The sequence below is a fragment of the Heliangelus exortis genome, chromosome 1 (genome assembly GCF_036169615.1).
Source record: "Heliangelus exortis chromosome 1, bHelExo1.hap1, whole genome shotgun sequence".
Classification (NCBI taxonomy): Eukaryota; Metazoa; Chordata; class Aves; order Apodiformes; family Trochilidae; genus Heliangelus; species Heliangelus exortis.
Genome location: NC_092422.1, coordinates 170202749 through 170223429, shown reverse-complemented (window position 1 = coordinate 170223429; position 20681 = coordinate 170202749).

The following is a 20681-nucleotide window of genomic DNA, read 5'->3' as shown; positions in this document are numbered from 1 at the left end:
GCATAATTATTTTGCCAGGGAGAGATCAAACAAAAAATAAAATAAAAAGAAAAGATATTTATGATCACTGCTGCCACCTGATTGCTCAGGGGAGGCATTGATTTGAAGAGCTCTCCATGACTGTGCCATCATTCAATGCAATCCCCCAGTAAAAGAATAATATTTCACATTAACATTATATTGTACACATTCAAAGATTGTAACACACCACATACATGTCAATTAGTTAATTTCACAAGTTATGCTCTGAAGAATTATGCCCTGGGAACTATAAGAATGCTTTAGGAGTAGACAAGCTGAACTAAAGCAATCCAGACCTCATAAAAATTCAGCAACCTGACAAGCCACTACATAATAATGCTAGTTATTGGTCTTGTTTACCAGTATGCTTAGTTATTTACCTTTTATGAAATACAGAAAGTGCATAAAACGCTGTGTTTTTAATATTTCCACTATATTTATTTCTACTACTTTGTAATGTTAATTGTCCTAAAGTGCATTTTAAAAAGCTTTGCTTCAGTCTCTAGCCACTGGGAACTTCCAGGGTTCCAATATATTTGTCAGTATCTCATGTATTTAAATATTTCCTCTAGATCATGTTTCAGCTAAAACCTTTGACAATATTATTCAAACTTTTTTTTGAACATTTGTTTTTACTATGAAATGATGTGCAGTAGTGTTTGATATTTATGAGATAAACTCCTTATGGTGAACAGCTACTTTGCCATATAGTTTCATGCTGAAAGAAAGGATACACACAACATGAAGATACTTGGGTACCAAGAGATTTTTTTTTATAAATTCTCTGAAAAAACAAATTTAATGAAAGGAAAGTAATTTGTGTTTACTCCAGTTGTGTCTTATCTTCTGGGCCTGATCCAAAGTGTATAATGGTTACTGAAAGTGTGAAATTTTGGAGAAATTTTGGTAGTTTAGAAATCTGGGGAACTTTCAGTTTTCTGCTTATGGATTCCAGTTGAAGCTATAAAATTTCTGAAGATATTGAAGTCAACTGAAAGTCACACAACAGACAGGAAGAAGCTCCAGTAGCCATATCTAACAACCTCAGTTTTGTAAAAATCTCACCTGAGCTTACCATGTGGAATTCTTCTGTGTTGGTTAGGAAGTCATGGTCTTTTCCAGAGGGCACTTTTTCCTAAAGACAGGGAAAACAATTCATAGCCTGAAGGCACTTCTTCCCATTGAGTAAAGAAGTATGTTAAATGTCCCAGCTGTCATGACACTTTTGATGTCTACATTCCCAAATGGAGGAGACAAATTTGATTCAGTCTTATCATTGACTTTAATGACATGTAAGTTCCAAAAGACAACTAATTATATGGCAGAAGAGGAATATTTGAGGAATATTTTCTTTTTTTTTTTTTTGTCCTAAGGACCAGAACTGTGGATGGTCAAACTGTCTATATACTAGCATAAAACAATGTATATCTAGGTACATGTAAATTTCTATAGAAGACCATATTTTTATCCTGTCATAATAAGAAAGCTGGAATAATTCTACTTAGTTCAGATTCTGGCTGAATACATGCCTGTTTTAGAGCTATTTAGAATTTTTCCCATTCACAAGAAGGGGATACTGTTATGTCACAGAAATAGATCATGGAAATCAAAAGCTGTGTTTTCGTGGACAGCCAAAACAACATAATGACTCCACCACTGAAGAGGAAAGATTTTGCATCTTCTTCCTTCACAATCTTCACTTCCCTGCACACCAGCAAATCCCACTCATGCTGTCCTGTCAGCTCCCTGAAATGAACTTTGAAAAGTAATAGAAGCCTCCATGACACTGGTGGCTTCTCTGGCAACTCCCTTCTTCCTTTTTTCACTAGATTACCACTTAGGGGATTCTGACAAGCACCAGATTCATACAATAAGAGCATAAGTATTGAAGAGAGAGAAGGGAAGAGAAAAGGGAGAAAAGGAAGTAAAATCTCCAGGTTCTGGTAGTGGCAAGCTGTCAAATCAGCTTGCTGTCTAGGTGCTGATGCTGGGAATCAGGGCCTTTTACTTGAAGATGAAAAAAAGGAGAAAGTGGAAGGAGCAGAGGAATATAGTTACAGAGTATTGGAAAGAATTCCAACTTGAAAAACTAATTCTTTACATAAGGAGTTGTTACTCTATACACTACACAAAAAATTTACTGGGGAAAGCCCCCCTTTGATAGTAAAACTGGATAAAGTTAACATAAGTGCCATTGCTTTCAGGCTAATATTTGAAAGACATTAGACATTTGTCTCCTCAACATTATAGCACTGTTTGACCAGGGGCAATAACACTCAAACCTATTTAATGAGCATTTGTATAAAGTACTGCTGTGTTTCTTTTCTATTATTGCTTTTTTTTATGCTGAGTTAACAAGTAGTAGGGTAGTATCTGCTGCCTTGTCCTTAATATATTTATGTCATTGAAATTAAGGTCATTATCAAACCTGTTAAAAATTTCATTCACATGTATGTAATTGGTATGAAGAAAAGAATTTGTCTGAAAGAGATATATAACTGAGAAAGTCCATAAAAGGAAAGCAATTCACATTCTAAGGTTATTCCATACTTTTTGAATTTTGGAATAAGAAAAAAGAAACTAATTCAGTGCATTAGTTTTCCCCTGTATATTGACTGCTCTGGGGGAGAAAAAAAATGGTATCTGTGGAAAGAGAGTGAGAGAAAGAGTGTCTGTTAACTTCATGCATATATCATAAAATCCACAACTGAAATATCTAAGAAAAAGAAAGATTTGTATAACTGTCCAAATGGTACAATGAAAGCAGGAATGGAAAGGCAGAGACACAGAAAAGCTATAACTTATTGCCTTGAGTGGTAGTTGGTATGATAATTATTTTTCTTTCAGTAACAAGGAGGTTATAGAAAGGGTCCAGATCACCATATGTGATTATCTCTGTTTCTAATAAATATTTATGTCAAAAAATCCTGAGGCTTTCCTAATAAATCAGCTAAAATATGTGTAGTATCACAACAGTTAACAAGTTATGTGAGCAGAAAGATGCCTGGATACCTGAGTGTGACTGAAAATGTGTTAGGGAGAAAATCAAAGACTGTTCTCTGTCTCTCATCCTCATGTTTTTATCAAACCCTCAGGTATTTGAATTTTTGAGGAAGAAATATCAGATCTCATTATATCTAATTTTTGATAAGTGGGCATCAAGTTAGAGGAATATACATGTGTTCTGAATTAGGTGAGAGCCATCAATGTGGTGTGTAGGAGGAACTGCTAATTCCCCTGTGGTTTCCCTCTCAGCAGCACTATGGAGTGTCACATCACTTCACTCAACAGCCTTAGGAGGCTTCTGTACTTAGTAAAGCCAAGGAACATTATGCTGAACTTCTGAAGAAGTATTTTTACTCAGTAAGCCTAAACCTTTTGTACTATAACTACATCAGGAGCCTACCGTTCTTTTTAGGAGTTGATATTTTTTTTATTAACATCCTCTTATAGCAATTTTAACACATGGTAGTTACACATCTTTCTCCTCAAACTTATGAACAGTTGTGTGCAGAGGAGCAAAGTTACCTGGAGCAGTAGAGCTCTCCTTTTGCCTTTGCTGATCTAAATATTGAGATGTTCTGGCACTGCAATTTGCCTATAAAACCTATATAAACTTTATTATCAGAGCCTCAACACTTTATGTACTGTAGAACTAGAGCAGGAAAAAAGAAAAGGTTTTTTCTCCCATAAAGTTAAAAATATTATTGCTTCTTCTAGTGATGCTTCCCTGTACCTTTCACTGTATTTCACATTGCTCTGGACATTGTAGTGCTGTATTTCTTCACATATTCTTCTCTCTATAGATTTCTAGTGAGACTGGTGCACCTCCTGCTTAATTGGTTGACTACCATACAGCTGATCCTCTGACTGACTCCACTGCACCTAGCATTAAGTTGCTAGCTTGGCATATACTCAAGATTCAAAGAATCAAATCCTTACTTTTCCTGCATTTGCAAGAGCAAAAATGTGTCATATCTAGGTGACTGGTGAAGAGGAACACAGTTCTGAAATACATCTAAACAACGTGTTTACACAAATGCACACACAGTATTAAAGGCAAAAATTAATACACCTTTTAATGCAGAAATCCTTAATAAAATGTGTTTGTGTCTTGACAATTTCAGCTCAAGGTAGGTCTGTTGTTCAGACAAGCTAACACATCAATATTTATGACAGAAAGGAAAAGAAGTAAAATTGAAACTTCCTAGATTCTTTGAGAAAAATTTACTGCATCATTTTGTGTGAACCAGATGCATTACCTAGATATATTAGTAGAAAATGGAGGGTATATATTTGTAACCACAGCAACAGACAGAAATAATATTCTGCCTCACATAAAATCTCTCTTCAACCCGCTCTGAGAAGATATCTCACTTCCATGCATCCAATTTATTAAACATACATAAGATCATAGCACATCATAGGGAATGAGAGAACGAAATGAATGAGATGGGTTGACAGATTTCTAGTAGGAAGATGCGATTGAGAGGAAACCATGGAAGCAAAGATTAAAGCACTGGAGAAACCACATAAATCTCCATTAAAGCAGTTTCTATACCTATGTTATACAGCTAGCCATAGATTTAAAAAAAAAAAAAAAAAAAAAAAAAAAAAGAAGGTTGTATGGGGAAAAAAATATAACATATCCTGAGGAATGATGTAGATTAGCAGTATAGCATACTTTATTTCCAGAACTTGATATAATTTTATTAAGGCTTTTATACACAGTTTTTCATGTCAGCTGCATGTTCTTCTTTGATCTGGTTGGTCATCCAATAGGAAGCTAGCAGAGACAATTCCTTTATAACAAGAAGCACAGGTATTGCACAGGTATTGAAATTACACAAGTAATTTCTTACTGCTTCTTTGTAGGAGCAAGAAAAAGTTTAAAGATGGTATCTAACTTAATCATAAAAGACTTGAGCTACTATCTCCACCAAAAAGATATTATAAAACTTGAATGTTGAAATCTTCCTTCTTTCACACATCTAAGTATTCTCAGATGAAACTGGAGTTCCTTTGTCTATTTATTTTTTGGATTAGTGGATTTTTATTTTTTTTTTTGTCGTTTTGGGAGAGGGTTCGTGTTGATAAAAACCATCACTGAGACATGCAAGGAGACACACACTATCTGGGGACAAACAAAAAATACTAATGTCTAGTTGACTGTCCTAGGAAGCATACTAAAAGAAGAGCAGATGAGCTCTGTACTCATCGTGTTTCATCGTAGCATTTCATCTTAATAAATTGTGCCAGGGGACAGTATCTCCCAATAAACCATAGAACAGTGAGGATACTAATTAAGTCGAAATGGATTTCTTGTTTGATCAGACTATATCTGGTTGATCTGTGACTGCGATGCCAACAATGCTATCTAATCTCATCCACCCACCCATCTGGTATTTCTAATGTGTCTATTGTATTGTTGTATCTACATCACCAGTCGAGGATGTAAAATATGTAAGGGCTGCAAACATAAATATGGAATGACATATTAATTGAGCAACATGCAAATTGCTACATTTACAGTGTTGGGAACTGGGTACTCTAGAGAACTTCTCATTACAGATCAGCTGCTGATATGCTGCTATTAACACCCAGCTGCTTGGTTTTGCTACACAGAGGTTTGTGGTGATACCTACTGCCATTTAGTACTGCACAAGGAATGGCTTAGTACTGCACAATGAATGCAATGAAAAAAGTCTTTGCTGGGCACTTAAATGTGATTCTGTAAAACAGTCATGAGGACATGGAGAAAAAAGTGAACAGCAGTATTTCATACACATTTATGTACTGTCTTGAAACTTGCTTGCACAGAGCACCTTCTGCTACAAAGCTGGACAGTATGCCACTAGTTTGTCATGCATTTTTCTTTGTTGCTCCCTGCTTTGGAATATCTACATGCTCACTTTCTTTCTTTATAGATAACTAATCTTCCAAATAAGCATTGTACTGCCCGTCAGGCACTAACTATTAAGATTTATTTTCAGCTTTTCAGTCACTACCATGTCTTATTCAGCTTTGTGCACTTGCCTCCCTGCTCCAGCCTTATCAGGCAATCCTTTTGTGACAACAATCCAGGGACAGCTCTAAAGCATTGTTGCTATTTTAAGCCTCTACATTATGACATCAACAGTGTGAACTCAGCTGTCAGCTGGACTGCAGATTTTTATTCCTTTTTCAGGTGTTACCTGTTTTCTATACACTTTCATTTCTTCAGCTTCCTAGTTAAAATTGGTTGTTTTAAATTCTGCTTCAGTTTTCATCTTTCGCTGAGGTATTGCATTCCCTGACAAATATTTTGACTTAATCATAACTTTTTCATGTCCTTACAAAATCAAATGCACTTACATGTACAGATATACAAACATGCAAATGCATACATTAATTTCATCTTCCTGACCTCCATTTCCACAGGATTTCTTGTATGTGGTGGGAAAACCAGTGAGAATACAGATGTAAATTTCTGTGTATTCAGACTCTATTGCTTGTGTGAGGGTTAGAAGTCACCAGTATTTGAAATATAGAGAAGTATTCTCGAACGTTTTATCTGTATTGTTAGGGCACAGATTTGTTTGATGAACCCACAGATTCTGCTCTAGTGGACAGAAATCCCCATGAAGAAAATGCTGATGAAGAAAATATTTGGCACAGAGCATTAAATTGCTTCAAACAGAAGAGTCAAGGATGTCAAAGAGCTGGTGCTTGGTCTTGGTCTCCTAAAACCATATTGCCTGTATTGATCCATGGTTTCCTTTGATTGCACTAACTGTACTACAGGCATGTCTTGTGATCAAAGCATTTAGTATATTTTTCAGCTCCAAGAAGGACTTGTTGTCCTTGTAATAATGTACAATCCCAATAAATTTAATTGAAAATAATATATTAAAAACTTAACTAGGTAGCACCTAATTTATATCTGAGTATGTGAACTTAGCTGCCACTACACCTTTCTAACACCTGGACATCTACCCCTTCTAAAATCCACATGGAAAACATTTCTAGATGTAAGCTGCATACTGACATCTCCATGTGACATGAGCAAAACTCAGAAGTTTTGTCTCTGTTAATGTAAAAATGTGAATAAATTATTTGCAGCAATGAATAGCATTGCTATTAGCTGTTACCAGAACTGATTAAGGAAAAAAATTGAAATGTGTCATTTAACTTCTCACAAGAACAGTCTGAAGAAATGCAGTGGGTTACATCAAGAAGATTATGTTGGTTTACTGAATGTGTTTCATATTGCCTCTGTTTGGCAAAAGATCTAAGTGGTAGCAGCTTCAATGATCATACAAATGTACATACAGTCTATGTATTCAGTAAGAACTAGACCAAAAGGCATAGAGGATCATGTTTTCTGCAACATAAGGAACTCATCTCAGCACTCTTTACCAATTTATTGTACATAATGGACAAAATGGGCTATACTCACAGCTTCCTGGAAAAAATAGATTACCATAACAGCTGTGGGGAACTTAATGAACTGAATATCTGAACACTTCCAATAGATATGAAGTTTTAATGATTATTCGAAAGCAGAATTCTTATACAAATCTGCATTTTTTCTGGAAAAAGTACTGAATATGCAAAATATTGGTTTTAACTAGATGATTTTCAAACATTTTATATGAAAAAAATAATAAAACAAATCCCTGAAATAATGCTTCTCAAAAGAAGAATTAGTTAAACACTTAAAAAATATGTCAATAGCATATTTTGCCTGCTCTTTTGATGAGCTTTTGCTTTGGAAATTTGGTAGCTATCAGGGAAAATTATTGTACAATGGGGAATTTATATGAAACAGTTATTCAATTAAGTATTCAAACCCCTCTGAGCCATTCAACCACTCAGTAACAATGAGCATATTCCAGGAGAAGAAGTATTGTTTTTTATGATAATGAACGCAAACTGATTTCTTAAGCAAATGCAGTTTGACTTGAAATCAATCTAACATTTTCCAGGATTCCAGAAAATGTTCTACTGGCACTGTGCTATAAATGCAATTTGCTGTGCTCTCAGTAAAGTTATTATGATTTTACAAGGCCAGAACTACTTCTCTGAGTTAGGATGCTTGGTGTTCAAGTTGGTTCTGGGATGCAAAGCCTTTCAATGTGGCTGTTCCTCACCCTGTTCAGCATAATTTAAACATTTATTTATTTATTTATGAAGCTCATTAACATTTACATATTTTGTTTTGAGCTTTCTGTTTCTTGTTTTGTTTTCCTTGATTCAAATGAGAAGTAGAGATCTACTTTTTTTCTGGTGCAGATTTTTTTTAGACTGTGTTAAGAACTTCACCACATATTGATCTAATCTAGTTCCAAGATTCAAAAAACTATCACAATGGGCCTGGTCCATTTAGCCTGATTTACCTGCACACAAGAATGGTTATTCACAAATACTTTAACTGCAAAAAGAAGAAATAGAGGACATACAGATGAGCTTTCTTTAGGATCTCCTCTTAACCCTTAGTAATTTTACTTTAGACCTCTATTTTATTTTAAAAATGTACTGGGAAGCCTTTTGCTTTTAGTTTCCTCTCAAAGAAATGTTGATATATACTAGTATTTTACTTGCCCAACTTTGCACAGCAATGTCTATTTTTCTGATTTTAATGGGATTTTTTTTTACTTGTGTTGGATTTTTAGTTGAACTTTGAAAATGTGTAATTGTATATCTTTGTCCTTGTCCTCCAACTTGAAATCTGTGCTCCACTTAGAAATTTTTAGACAGTCTTTCTGTTGACATTTACATTTTCATTACTCTATTTTAAACTGACTATTCTGGAAGAATGAAATGTGAACTACTGAAGACTAAATGAGAAACTTCTTCTTTTTGGAGATCTCCACTTGCTCCAAGAATGAAGAAAAAAGAAAATGTTAAAAGAAACTAACGTTAAATATTAAGACAAAGACATTGATACTAAATTTTGCATACATCTCTAATTGAAAAATTAGCAATGAATTCACAGACTCTTAGCATTATTACTTCACCACAGTGCAGAAAGAAGAGTCTTGCTATTGATTCAGTGTGTATATCCGTGTAGGGAATCAGTCTGGTTGCAAAGCAGAAATGGGTTTAATTTCTCTGCTCCTGTGTGGTCCCAGGAGCCTGAGTGTACACTGCTTGTGCACTGGCAAGCAAGCTGCTGTCTGCTGCTGGCACTAAGCAGGCACAGCATGTGGTTTGGGGGAGGTAAGAGCTGGGAGACAGACACAGAGGCTGTGTCTGGGACTGTCTTGGTGGCTTCTCGATGTCTAAATTCCACCATGGACCTGCCAGGAGCGAATGCATTTTGAGAGAAGCAGTGCCAACTCTGTATGTGCACCACTATTCCATTCTGGATTGATCAGGATAAACCATAAATGAACTGTAAAAGTTCAAAATAGTTTAAAACAAATTGAAGTCATAGTTTGCCTTCCTTTTAGTAAAAATTCATCCAGCTTTCTTTTCATCTACCGCTTGGAGCACCAAGCCAACCTGAACAGTCTTTCCTTTTTTTTGCAAAATAGGACCTTGACATCCTGAGGTGTTTTGTCTTGTGTCAAAATATTTACTTTATTTACTTTAAGTAAATTTTAAGAATTTTTTTTCAACCTGCACTTCTCTAAAGAGAATGAAAATAAACCTAAACAAAACCTAATAACTGGAATCATCATGCTACTGATTCTAAATGGACTATAAGTTCTAAGGCAATATAGATAATAATTACAGGCAGGTTGAGCTTGTACAAGAGTACCCATTGTCTGCAAGAACTTTCCCCTGGTACAAAATTTTTTCATTGTTCATTCTGCCATTGCATCACAACTGCTACATTTTTTTGTAAATTTTTACATCTTACTAGTTCAATATTGCTTAATGTAAAGTTATCTTTCTTTTTCTGAAAAGAGTGTTCCACAAATGTATTCAAACTATACATGGTTGATCCAGAAGATGTAGTTCTTGATGTACTTTGAACCTAACTTTAACTATGTATTTCTTAAGTAAATAAACCAAATGATAGTGATATCAAATGTAACTAGATGAATTTTTTATGCATCATCTAATCACTGATCTGACTGTAAAAAAACCTAACACCGATGGTACAGAAATCTAGTTTACATATAATTCCAGCTTATTTGTATTTCGGTTAGATTATATGTTTAAACTAATACTTTAAAAAGGCTAAAATCAGTAAAATACTTCTGGCAGCTGCAGTCACTTTCTGTGTTTGTTTTTTATCTACCTAAAATCTGTGAATTTAGGCCTACATTCATGCCACATAAGCTTACTTAACTATAGTGATTAAGGCAAGAATATTCTCTGTCTAGTGTTCTTACATAGTCAACAAAAAAGTCTTATCATTTTCAGGACACTATTTAGCCCACTTAAAATGTTAATTTTCTCAGAAGCTGGCACTTGGTCTCTGTTGATCACAAAGGAAACTGTGGCTTGCAGAGGAAACCATACCCTGCTCTAGGCACCACAGTCAAATGCCTGTGTTCAAATAGGAAAAATGAAATTATGAGTAAAATAGTATGAAAAGGCTGGTGGCTAAGCCCCTGCATTCTAAAGGGTTTTTAATCATTTACATACAGCTCTCCAATACAAGATATTTCCAAGCTCAACATTTCTGAAAACCAGAAAAGATTCAACAATGGAGTGGGTCCTAATGCAGTTATTTAATATCAAAATCTTTCAGGAAGGGAACAACACTTACTCTATCTTTGAACTGTAGAAAATTGGAGTTACACAAAAATGAGAGACTAGTTAAAAGGAAATGTAAAAAAATAAAATGAATTACCAACAGAGGTGCACTGGAGACAGCTTAAAATAACAGTAATATTCAGAAACAGAAACTATCAAATTAGAAAGGTTCCAAAAGGTACAAATAAACAGCCAGAATGATTAAATGTCTCAGTGAAAGAGGTTAATAGAAACGATGAGATGTCCTTCCACAAGAACTGACATGCCTGATTCAGAACTACACCTCAGAAACCCTGTCTGTGATAAATAACAGGAAGGAGTCAATCCCCTGAGGACTGATAGATGGCACGGAGTGTCCCACTGCCTAGAGGAAAAAAAAACAGTGGTTTTGTTGTTACTCCTTTCCAAGTAAAAGGTAATGATTGGTAATGATTGGTGCTCCTGCCTAGAAGATTAGATTTGAAATCAGATGCTTCTCCAGACTCAACACCGAAATCTATGGAGTGTTTTCTCCACTGGCTTGTGATCAGGGCATTGGGAGATCAGGGGAAGGACAGCTGTTTCTGACAATTTTCTTGTGTGCATCCTGCCCCTCTTCTTTTCCAGGCCAGCAATGCCATTTGCCAACCTGGGACCCAGGGGCACCCACAGAGCCTAAATCTTCCTCCTGTTGGGAGGAATGGAGGACTAATGCAAGATTTACTGTTCCTGAGTCAGACACCTACTGCAGAGCTTGAGCATCCTCCAGGTCTCCTGTAACAGCCTGAAAAGAACTGATCTGTTACTTTACTGCTGGATATTGCCATGCACTGCCTAGAACAAGTACTCAACAGTGCTGAACAACTGCCTTTTTTTAACCTGTCAGCTAAGATTTCAGGTGCACATATACAGATTATTATTTTTCTTCATATATATTGTAAATTGTAATTGTGGGGTTTATTTCTTGCTTGTTTTCGCAATAGCTTTACAACTCTTGGAAAGTAAACTTCCCAAGTAATGTAATTATGAGCAACCCTACCAAAACCCAAAACATTTCACCTATCTTAAAACATGTATCAAACGTGGAGGTGGGCACATACATCATAGCTGTTTAATGTTTAGACTTTTTCCTAAAACTCAGATGTCTTTTTTTTTTCCACTTTTTTTTTTTTTTTCTTTTCTTCACAATTGAAGCATGAAAGATTCTTCTTTGATGCCCCTGTTTCTACATTTAGGAATGTTAATTTCTCAGAAGATACTGAAAGCTACAGAAATTAATCTTTCTCACAATATCACTGTTTTCTTGGGCTTCTTTCTATACCCACTCATAGAAATTAGAAATATCCTTTTTTATCTAATGTGCTGTTAGGTTTCTATTATCTCCTTTCCAGTGACCCAAAAATTTGCAATACTTTTATTTTCCTGAAACTGAGATAAAAAGAGGCCCTCAGCTAGTATAGAAATTAAAGTCACTATGTGTACATGCACATCCTAAGATTTACTTTGGGTAACAGGTTTTTTAGTGTTAAGAATGGGAGATATTTAGAAGAGTAGGGTTGCCATATCCATACTACTCATACTCTTCACACCACTCCTCCAAGTGTAGGCTTGATGGCTGTTATCCACCCTCTATGGTCTGTATGGATGAAATGCCATAACTTGAAGTTAATCGTAGTGTCATAGCTAAATTTAAACATTTTTGAAGTGTGCTGAAAGGTATTTCCTATTCTCCTAGTGACTGTCAGGGCTGAAAGGAAGCATCCAGATTAATTACTAGGACCTGGACCCTAGTTAAGCTAACTGAAAAGGATGTGAAAAATTACTGGGATGATTAAGAGGAAGTTTCAGTATGAGGGTGGTGAGACTCTGGAACACAATGCACAGAGGAGTTGTGGATGTCCCCTTCCTGGGAGGTGTTCAGGGCCAGGTTGGATGAGGCTTTGAGCAACCTCATCTAGATGAGAAGCATCCCTGTCCATGTCAGGGACATTGGAGTCAGGGACATTGGATCTCTAGGGTCCCTTCCAACCCAAGCCATTCTATGATACAACATGTCTGAACTCCATGGATGATTGGAGGGGAATGCTGGGAGCTTTTGTAAAGAGTATAATCTTGCAAGATCAGCTCAATATAAGTATCAGTGATATCATCTCACAATACAGAGGGTAACAGGAACAGAAAAAATGAATTTTGGAACAGACATAAGAATGGGAACCAATGGGGAGAAGAAAGGAAGAGTGAATCATTTTAATTACTTCACTGAACCTATTTTAGGTTTGGTTTTTTTTCCAACCTTAAATTCTCTCTCCCTTATTCCCTTTTTTGTCTTCCCCTGGGAGTGTAGTGGGGGGGATAACAGGGAGCATCTGCCACCTGGTTATCAGCTAAAACCGTGAGAGTTGCATGAGAAGTATTATTTGATGATGATCCTTGAGGTTCCTTCCGACATGGCGTTCTATGATTTGCCTCTGAATTTGAGAGAGACAGATTTGATGTGTGGCTTTTTTGTTGGCTAAGTAATTGGTTGAATGGTGACATCCAGAGGGCTGTGATCAATGACTTCATGTCCAGGTGGAGATCAGTGACAAGTGACATCCCTTGGGGGTCAATACTGGGACCAGTACTGTTAAATACCTTTACAATGACATGGGTGGGATTGAATGCAATCTCAGCAAATCTGAGGATAACACCAAGATGAGTGGTGTGGTTGACACACCTGAGGGATGGGATGTCATCCAGAAGGACCTGGATGAGTTTGAGAATTGTGCCAATGTGAACCTCACAAGGTTCAACAAAGCCAAATACAAGGTAGCAGCCCTTCAGAGAAGGTCTTGAGGATACTGGTGGATGAAAAGCTGAATGTGAGCCCACTGCCCAGAAACCCAACTATATGCTGGGCTGCATCAAAAGAAACATGAGCAGCAAGTAGAATGGGGGATTCTCTTCTTCTACTCCACTCTGGTGAGATTCCACCTGGAGGATGTGAGGATCTCCCATAGGAGTCTCTTCCTGTCCATATTGCTACATATCCAAATACAGATATGCATGGTCTTAAGTTGTGCCAGGGGAAGTTTAGGTTAGATATTAGAAAGAATTTCTTTACTGAGAGGGTGATCAAGCATTGGAATGGGCTGCCCAGGGAAGTGGTGGACTCTCCGTCCCTGGAGATATTTAAAAAGAGACTGGATGTGGCACTCAGTGCCATGGTCTAGCAACTGCAGCGGTGGGTCAAGGGTTGGACTTGATGATCTCTGAGGTCCCTTCCAACCCAGCCAATTCTATGATTCTATGAATTATATATATGTGTATCGTACAATGTAGGATACAGAATATATAAAACATGTCATGTAGTACTTTTTTATTGGTTTGTTTATTGTTGTGCATTATGAAAATTAATAAGTAATTATTAACAAATTATTTTCTTCCTATCCAGTTTCTATTATTATCCCTGTTGCAGTTAGTGCAGATTGAACCTTTTTGACTGCTTAGACTAGATGCTTAATTACATGGCTGAGATAATGTAAGATAACTGCAGCAAAACCTAAGCCTATTATATGAGCCTAACAGGACAAGAGTCAGCTAAACACAGGGGAAAAATCTCTTACATGTGCAATGTACTAATAATGAAGATACATATTTAGGTTCTACTAAATAAATCCAAATAGTGTATTATCATTTTTCCAGATCATTGGACAAAAGCATACCAGATTCAGATGCTGAATACTGCTGTATGGTATCAGAGCAAGCAGCATACAGCAAAGATCATCATATGGAAGTTTATCCACAGTGTACATTTCACATATACATACTTAAAATGGGTATATTTTACAGACAGCAAAAAAGTTGCATTTTAACTCCAAATAACATAAAATAAATAGTGAGAGATAAATCAAATTTATAGATAAATAAAATTATTGCCTTATCCACCAGAAAGTTTTGACTTTTAGGAAGGTAGACTATGTTTTAAGCATTCAAGCTGTGCACGTCATTAAGGTGAGGAAGCAGGAGTACACCACAATGGTGCCAAGGGCTGCCAGATTCATCAAATCCAAGGTTGTATGATCCTACTGACATTCGTATATGTTAAGCTTCTCTTCATCTCCTGTATTGTCCTAAAAGAAAGTTGCATTACCAGTGAAAAAAAGAAAATACATAATACTTCACTGCAGATAGGAAAAGTCAATTTAAATACTCAGAATATCTTATAAAAAAGTGAAAGGTAAGACAAATGGTCTGCTTGGGTACATGAAGGAAAATAACTAGCTTTGTTGTACAGTTTCATTCCTGGCCAGATTAATAAGCTAATGGGCATGTATATTGAAGCAGTGAAACTACAAGAAAGCTTCTGTCTTTTACACTCAGTTTCAGGAAGACAACGTGTTCTTGTCTCTAACTATACTCCTGGCACAGGCAATCTGTTTTCTAAAGGAACATTTTTTCATTTTTTTCCAGTAATAATTCCTCCACACAGTTGCAGAAGGAGAAATGAGGTCTCAAGCCCCATGTAGTTGACCCTTATGAATACGCAAGAGGAAAAATACTATCAGTCATTATACCTCTGTTAAGATCTTGTAGAGCCTGGAGACATTCAGTTCCTTGGGGTGGATCTACCTGTGATTTCTTGAAATGATCACATGAAAATCATCAAAGTTCAGTTCTAATGGCAACATTTACTGTTAATATAAACTAAGGGGGGAAAAAAAAGGAGGAAACTCAGGTTTGGTAAGTAAGAGATGTTATAAAAAGAGCCATGTCCCTTCTAATCCACTGAGCTCTTGCTGGTCATTTTGCTTTTCTACACAGCAATTTTATTTTTTGTGTACACTGCAGTTTTCAATAGTATATTGAGCTGTGGCTGTCTGTACAGAATAACAAGGTCACCAGACAATTCATGCTGGAAAGGACCTCAAGTCTAAACTCCAGCTTGCTGCTCATAACAGGGTTACTAACCAGACTGCTCAGGTTTAGCCAGTCAAGACTTGGCAATCTCCAGGGATGGAGACTTTTTAGGCAGCTTATTCTACTTCCTGACTGTCCCCATGGGGAAACTGTTTCTCCTTTCCTCCAGTCTGAACCTCTTGTTTCAAAATATGTCCCTTACTTCCCATCATCCCCCCATGCACCAAACCTCTGTCTTCTTATTAACCTCCACAAAGGTACTGGGGATGCAGCTGCTTGGTCACCCCAAAAAGCCACCTCTATCATGCTGAACAAGCCTAATGCCTTCAGAATCTCCTCAGAGGGCAAGTGCTCCAGACCCAATCAGCTTGGAGACCTCCTGCTGAAGTGACTCCACGTTATCAACGTCTTTCCTGTACTGGGGGACATGAAACTGGGCATAGAACTCCCCATACGGTTTAACAAATGCTAAGTAAAAGGGGATAAAGATCTTCCTCAGCCTCCTGGCTGTACTTCCCTTCATACCATCCTGAGGGTTGTTGGCTTCTTGTCTGCAAGGGCACACTACTGGCTCACCTTTAGTTTGCTGCCCATCAGGATCCTCAGTTCCTTTTCAGCAGAATTGCTCCTCAGTCAATCAGTCAGTCAGTCCCCACACTGCTCTGCTGCAGGGGATCAGTCTGTACAGCATGCAGGACTTTGTCTTTCTTGGTTTTCAAAATGGGTCTCCATTGGATAATTCCTCCAGGTCTGAATATCTGTTCTGCCCTCAAACATATAACCTGCTCTCTACCATTTCTTGTCATCTGCAGACCTCATGAGCATGCACTTTCTTACCTCCTCCAGATCATTGGCAAAGGCATTAAAAAAGAAAGGTCTCAGGACAGACTCTTGCTTGTCTCTGGACAGAGTAGATTTCATTAACCAGTAACTTCTGAGATCAAGCAACTAATTGTTTTTTCACCCATTTACTTGTCCACTTATCTCTACTGTAACACTCCAACTTGGATATGGAATATATCAAGAATATATGGAAGAATATAAATATATGCAAGAATACAAATAGATCATGCCGAAACCCTTGGAAAAATTAAGTAAGTCAAACATCCTCTGCCCTTCCCAATGCCCAAATCCAATCTAGGCAGTCAGCTTGGTCAACTATGATTTACCCATTGTAAATTTCTGCTAAAATTTCCTAAGTAATTTCTGTGGCTTTGTGTTTAATATATTTACTGCTGGATATGTAATAATTGTTAAAACCTTTCAAGAATTTTATGATTAGGAAAGTTACTTCAGATTTTATACTACTGGATTTCAGGACACTTGTAGAACAGTACTGCCTCCTGTGTCTCTTTTGTGCTGATCTGGGCATGTTATCTACTTCTTAAAATGAAGCAGGAAGGGAGATCTTGACGTACAGCAAATAACTGACAGGCACTTCTGGCATGTTAATTTTTATCTGTGTACAGAGTTTAGTACAACTGATACTTTACGTCTTGGTCTCTAGGTGCTAAAACAATACAACTGTTAAATGAAGTGTCTGTGTACAGATGTGCAGACAAAGAAGAAAACCAGTTTGATTAAAACATCCTGTTAAGGAACACAAAGCTCTCTCTGTGGTCTCATGCCTGTCAGTCTTTGGAACCTGTGTCCTGTTTTTCATCTTGTTAACATAATTGAATGTAACCCATGTTTAAAAATACCATAGGCATTATTGACATTCCATGACTTTGGAAGTTTCATGAAATGATAAATAGGTACACCTGATTCTGTCATGGGAAACAAGATCAGATGATTTCAGGCCACACCAGATCTATGCAGGCTCCACAGAGAAACAGATTAATCCAGATATTCAAGTGCTCTAGGTGAGTTATACAGACAGGTTTGTGGGGTTCTGGAGATGTGTTTAATAGCAGATGGGTGCTTGGGAGGATCCTTAGTTCACCAAGTTGTTTTCTCTAGCAAAGGCAATGTAGCAGAAGTTGGTACCCTCCTTCTTCCTGACTGTATTTCTGATTTAAAAACATTAAAGGAAAAAAAAAATTAAAAACAAAGAAAAAAAGGATTAAAAAAAGGAAAACAAAAAGTAAAAAAGAAAATGTATGCCAATACTTGCAGATAGAAGATAATTCAAAGCAAATTTTATTCAGGAGGGCAATGAAATGGAGAAGCCCTGAAGCAGCCAAACTGCAGGTACTGCATATGGCAGATTCATCAGCAATTTCTGAGCCACCAGCACAGCTGCCTGAGGAACCTGCCAAGAGGCCAGATGTCACTTTTGGAAAGCTACATAACACAGCTTGAAGTGTGAATCCTTTGATGGTAAACCATTTTCACTGGGTCACATTCTGATCTCATTTACTTTGTTTCAGAGGTGAGGTTTCACACAAAATAAATGAGAGCAGAACTGCTTAAATGATTATATAAATGGCAAATCACCTGAAATAGGGAGAGAGTGTTTAAAATTAAATTCTCAGTTTGCAGGCATATAGTTTCAATAAAACAAAACATTTATATGTGTAATTTAAATGATGAAAGCAATGAAAGAAATTTGAATTATTGAATAGATTTTCCTAACAGGGTTTTAAAAATAATTCTTGTTGCAAATTAATGTAAATTACCTTTTATTGCCATTTGATATGTTTGCAAATAGATGTGTTACTAAAAACCTAATGAGTATGAGGTGACCAGCTGTGAGTGGTTTTAAAGAATTTTTTAAAATAATCTGTTTATTACAAGACTATCAACATACTACTGAAGGAGAACTATAAAAGTGTAAAAAAATTCAGACAAGTAAGAACAATGTTTAACCCTTGTGTGTAAGCCTAAGATGACTCCTATATACACACAATAAAACATTCAGAAAATTTAACAAATAAATTGCACACCAGCATCATTGCAACAAAACTCTAGACCTGCTGAAGATTTAATGAAAGAAGTAGTGATATTTTATTTCTAAGAATGCAAAGGACCTGTAAAATTTTTAGGCATTATCTAAAGTTTACTTGTTTTCATTAAAAGTAACCTTTCCTCTTTAAGAAGATAGCAACAATTTAAAAATCTGCATGTTGAAGAATATTTCTTTCATTTTTTTCTTTTGTTTGTGTGGAAGCATGATTGACAGTGTTGACTTGGCCTCCCCAGTGCCCTCTATGATAATAAAACCACTTCATCTTTAGCATTCTATTTAAGTGCAACTTTGTCCATAGGTAATCATAAGGCTTCAAATCTCATGAAAAACACAATAGCCCAGTTTTGATGACATAGTACTAACAGGCTTTGCTTCTGTGCCTCTCTCCATGTCTGTCAACCAAGGGCCTCTAACAAGACCTCACTTACTGGAATGACAAGATTCACAGAGCAAGAAAGACTCTCTGGGGTGGATTCATGATTGACATTATTTTTTTCTAAAGAAAAACATGTTATGCATTGGGGTTTTTTAAGACCACTAGGACTGTCTAAACATTATTGTCAAATCTACATTATGCCATCTAAGACCAGTTCTTTCCTGGATAAATTATTAATAGAGGTCTTTTCTTGCTTGAACGGCATGTTTTACTCTTTTAGTATTTTCAGGACTTCCTAAGACAAAAAAAAAAAGAAAAACTAGTATGATCATTCATTCTACTATTGCCCAAATCCATTCATATAATTGTATAAAGGTTATTATAATGACATATGTCAGAATTCATTATAACTATTGTGTGTAAAACCTGCAGTTTAGCGCTAATGAACATGGAAAAATGAGAAAAATAATGGTCTAGTGTTATATATCTTATTAGGCAATTAAGAATATGCAGCCTCAGATGCATAACAATTTTATTGCAAACTCACATGCATGAAATACAGTCTGTATAAGCTATTTTTGTATGTGAAACCAAGCCTTCCATTCAGCTCATAGATAGCAATTTAAAGGACTTTTTGAAATTTGCTAATAATTCTTTTTTCTTGATGATATAGAAGCTTTACTTGAAGTTCAGGTTTTGGGGGTTTTCTAGGATAAAAGATTTTTTTAGCAAAATATTGATTGAAAAATTGCAAGGAAATGTTTCATATCTGCAAAAAATTTCAAAGTTCTTGTTGAAAATATATAGGAAATTTTGTCAACTTTTAAATGAAATCATATGTCAAACTAAAGCTATTTTCTGAAGGATGGGAAACCGATTATCTCCCCCAGAAATCTAATTTTCAGTGGTTTTTTTCTTTGCTTTTCATTAAAATATATTAATTTGTGTGTGATTTACACTATTTTGCTTTTCTCTACCACTCTAGTTTTCTTATTCTTGATTAAGAGACTATTTGGATTACAGTGAGAAGAACAGGCATGAAATTTCAACAATGGGAAGCATCATATGGATCATCAGTCTGTTTCATGATGTTTACAAGGGCTTCAAGTAGATCATCCATCTGCTCTAATGCTCTGTCCCTTGAGGGGTTTCAGGTGGAACAGGCCCCTCCTAACATATAAGCTAAAGAGATGACTGAGAAATGCATTGGGACAATGAACAGGGAAACACAATTCACAGCCTTTTTCAGGAGAAGAATTGGTATTAAATGGAGGTGCCAGGTGGAAGGCTTAAAATTATCATTAAGAGAAGGTTCCCATAAAAGCTGTGTAAATTTTCGCATGGGTTGTCATGCAACCTAAAACCTTTCAATGAGCTAATGGGAAAAATCTAGAGAAGAAGGATCCATACAAGAGCATTAAACAGAAGTAAAATGGTCCCTGTTTATTATTTCCCAAGTCAAGAAGTACTGAAAACTCTGTGAACTCTAAGGGAGAGACTTATATCCAGTGCAACACAACACTTTACCTCCAGTACAGGATGAACACAGTGACCCCTTTACCCCAGAAAAACCATCTAAGGTCATGCTGTATCCCCTGAAGTTCTGAAGAGCTGTAAAGCAACCTGTTTCAGCCATTCTTAAACTCTTAAATCCCTTAAATCTCTGCTAAAAATCTCCACGGATGTAAATTTCCCCTAATTTTACAATTTCAATGCTTGTCACAGTATTGGAAAGTTTTTTTGTGACATCCAAAAATGTATTTTTACTCTTAATCAAAGACATTATCCTTTTGTCCTTGCCCG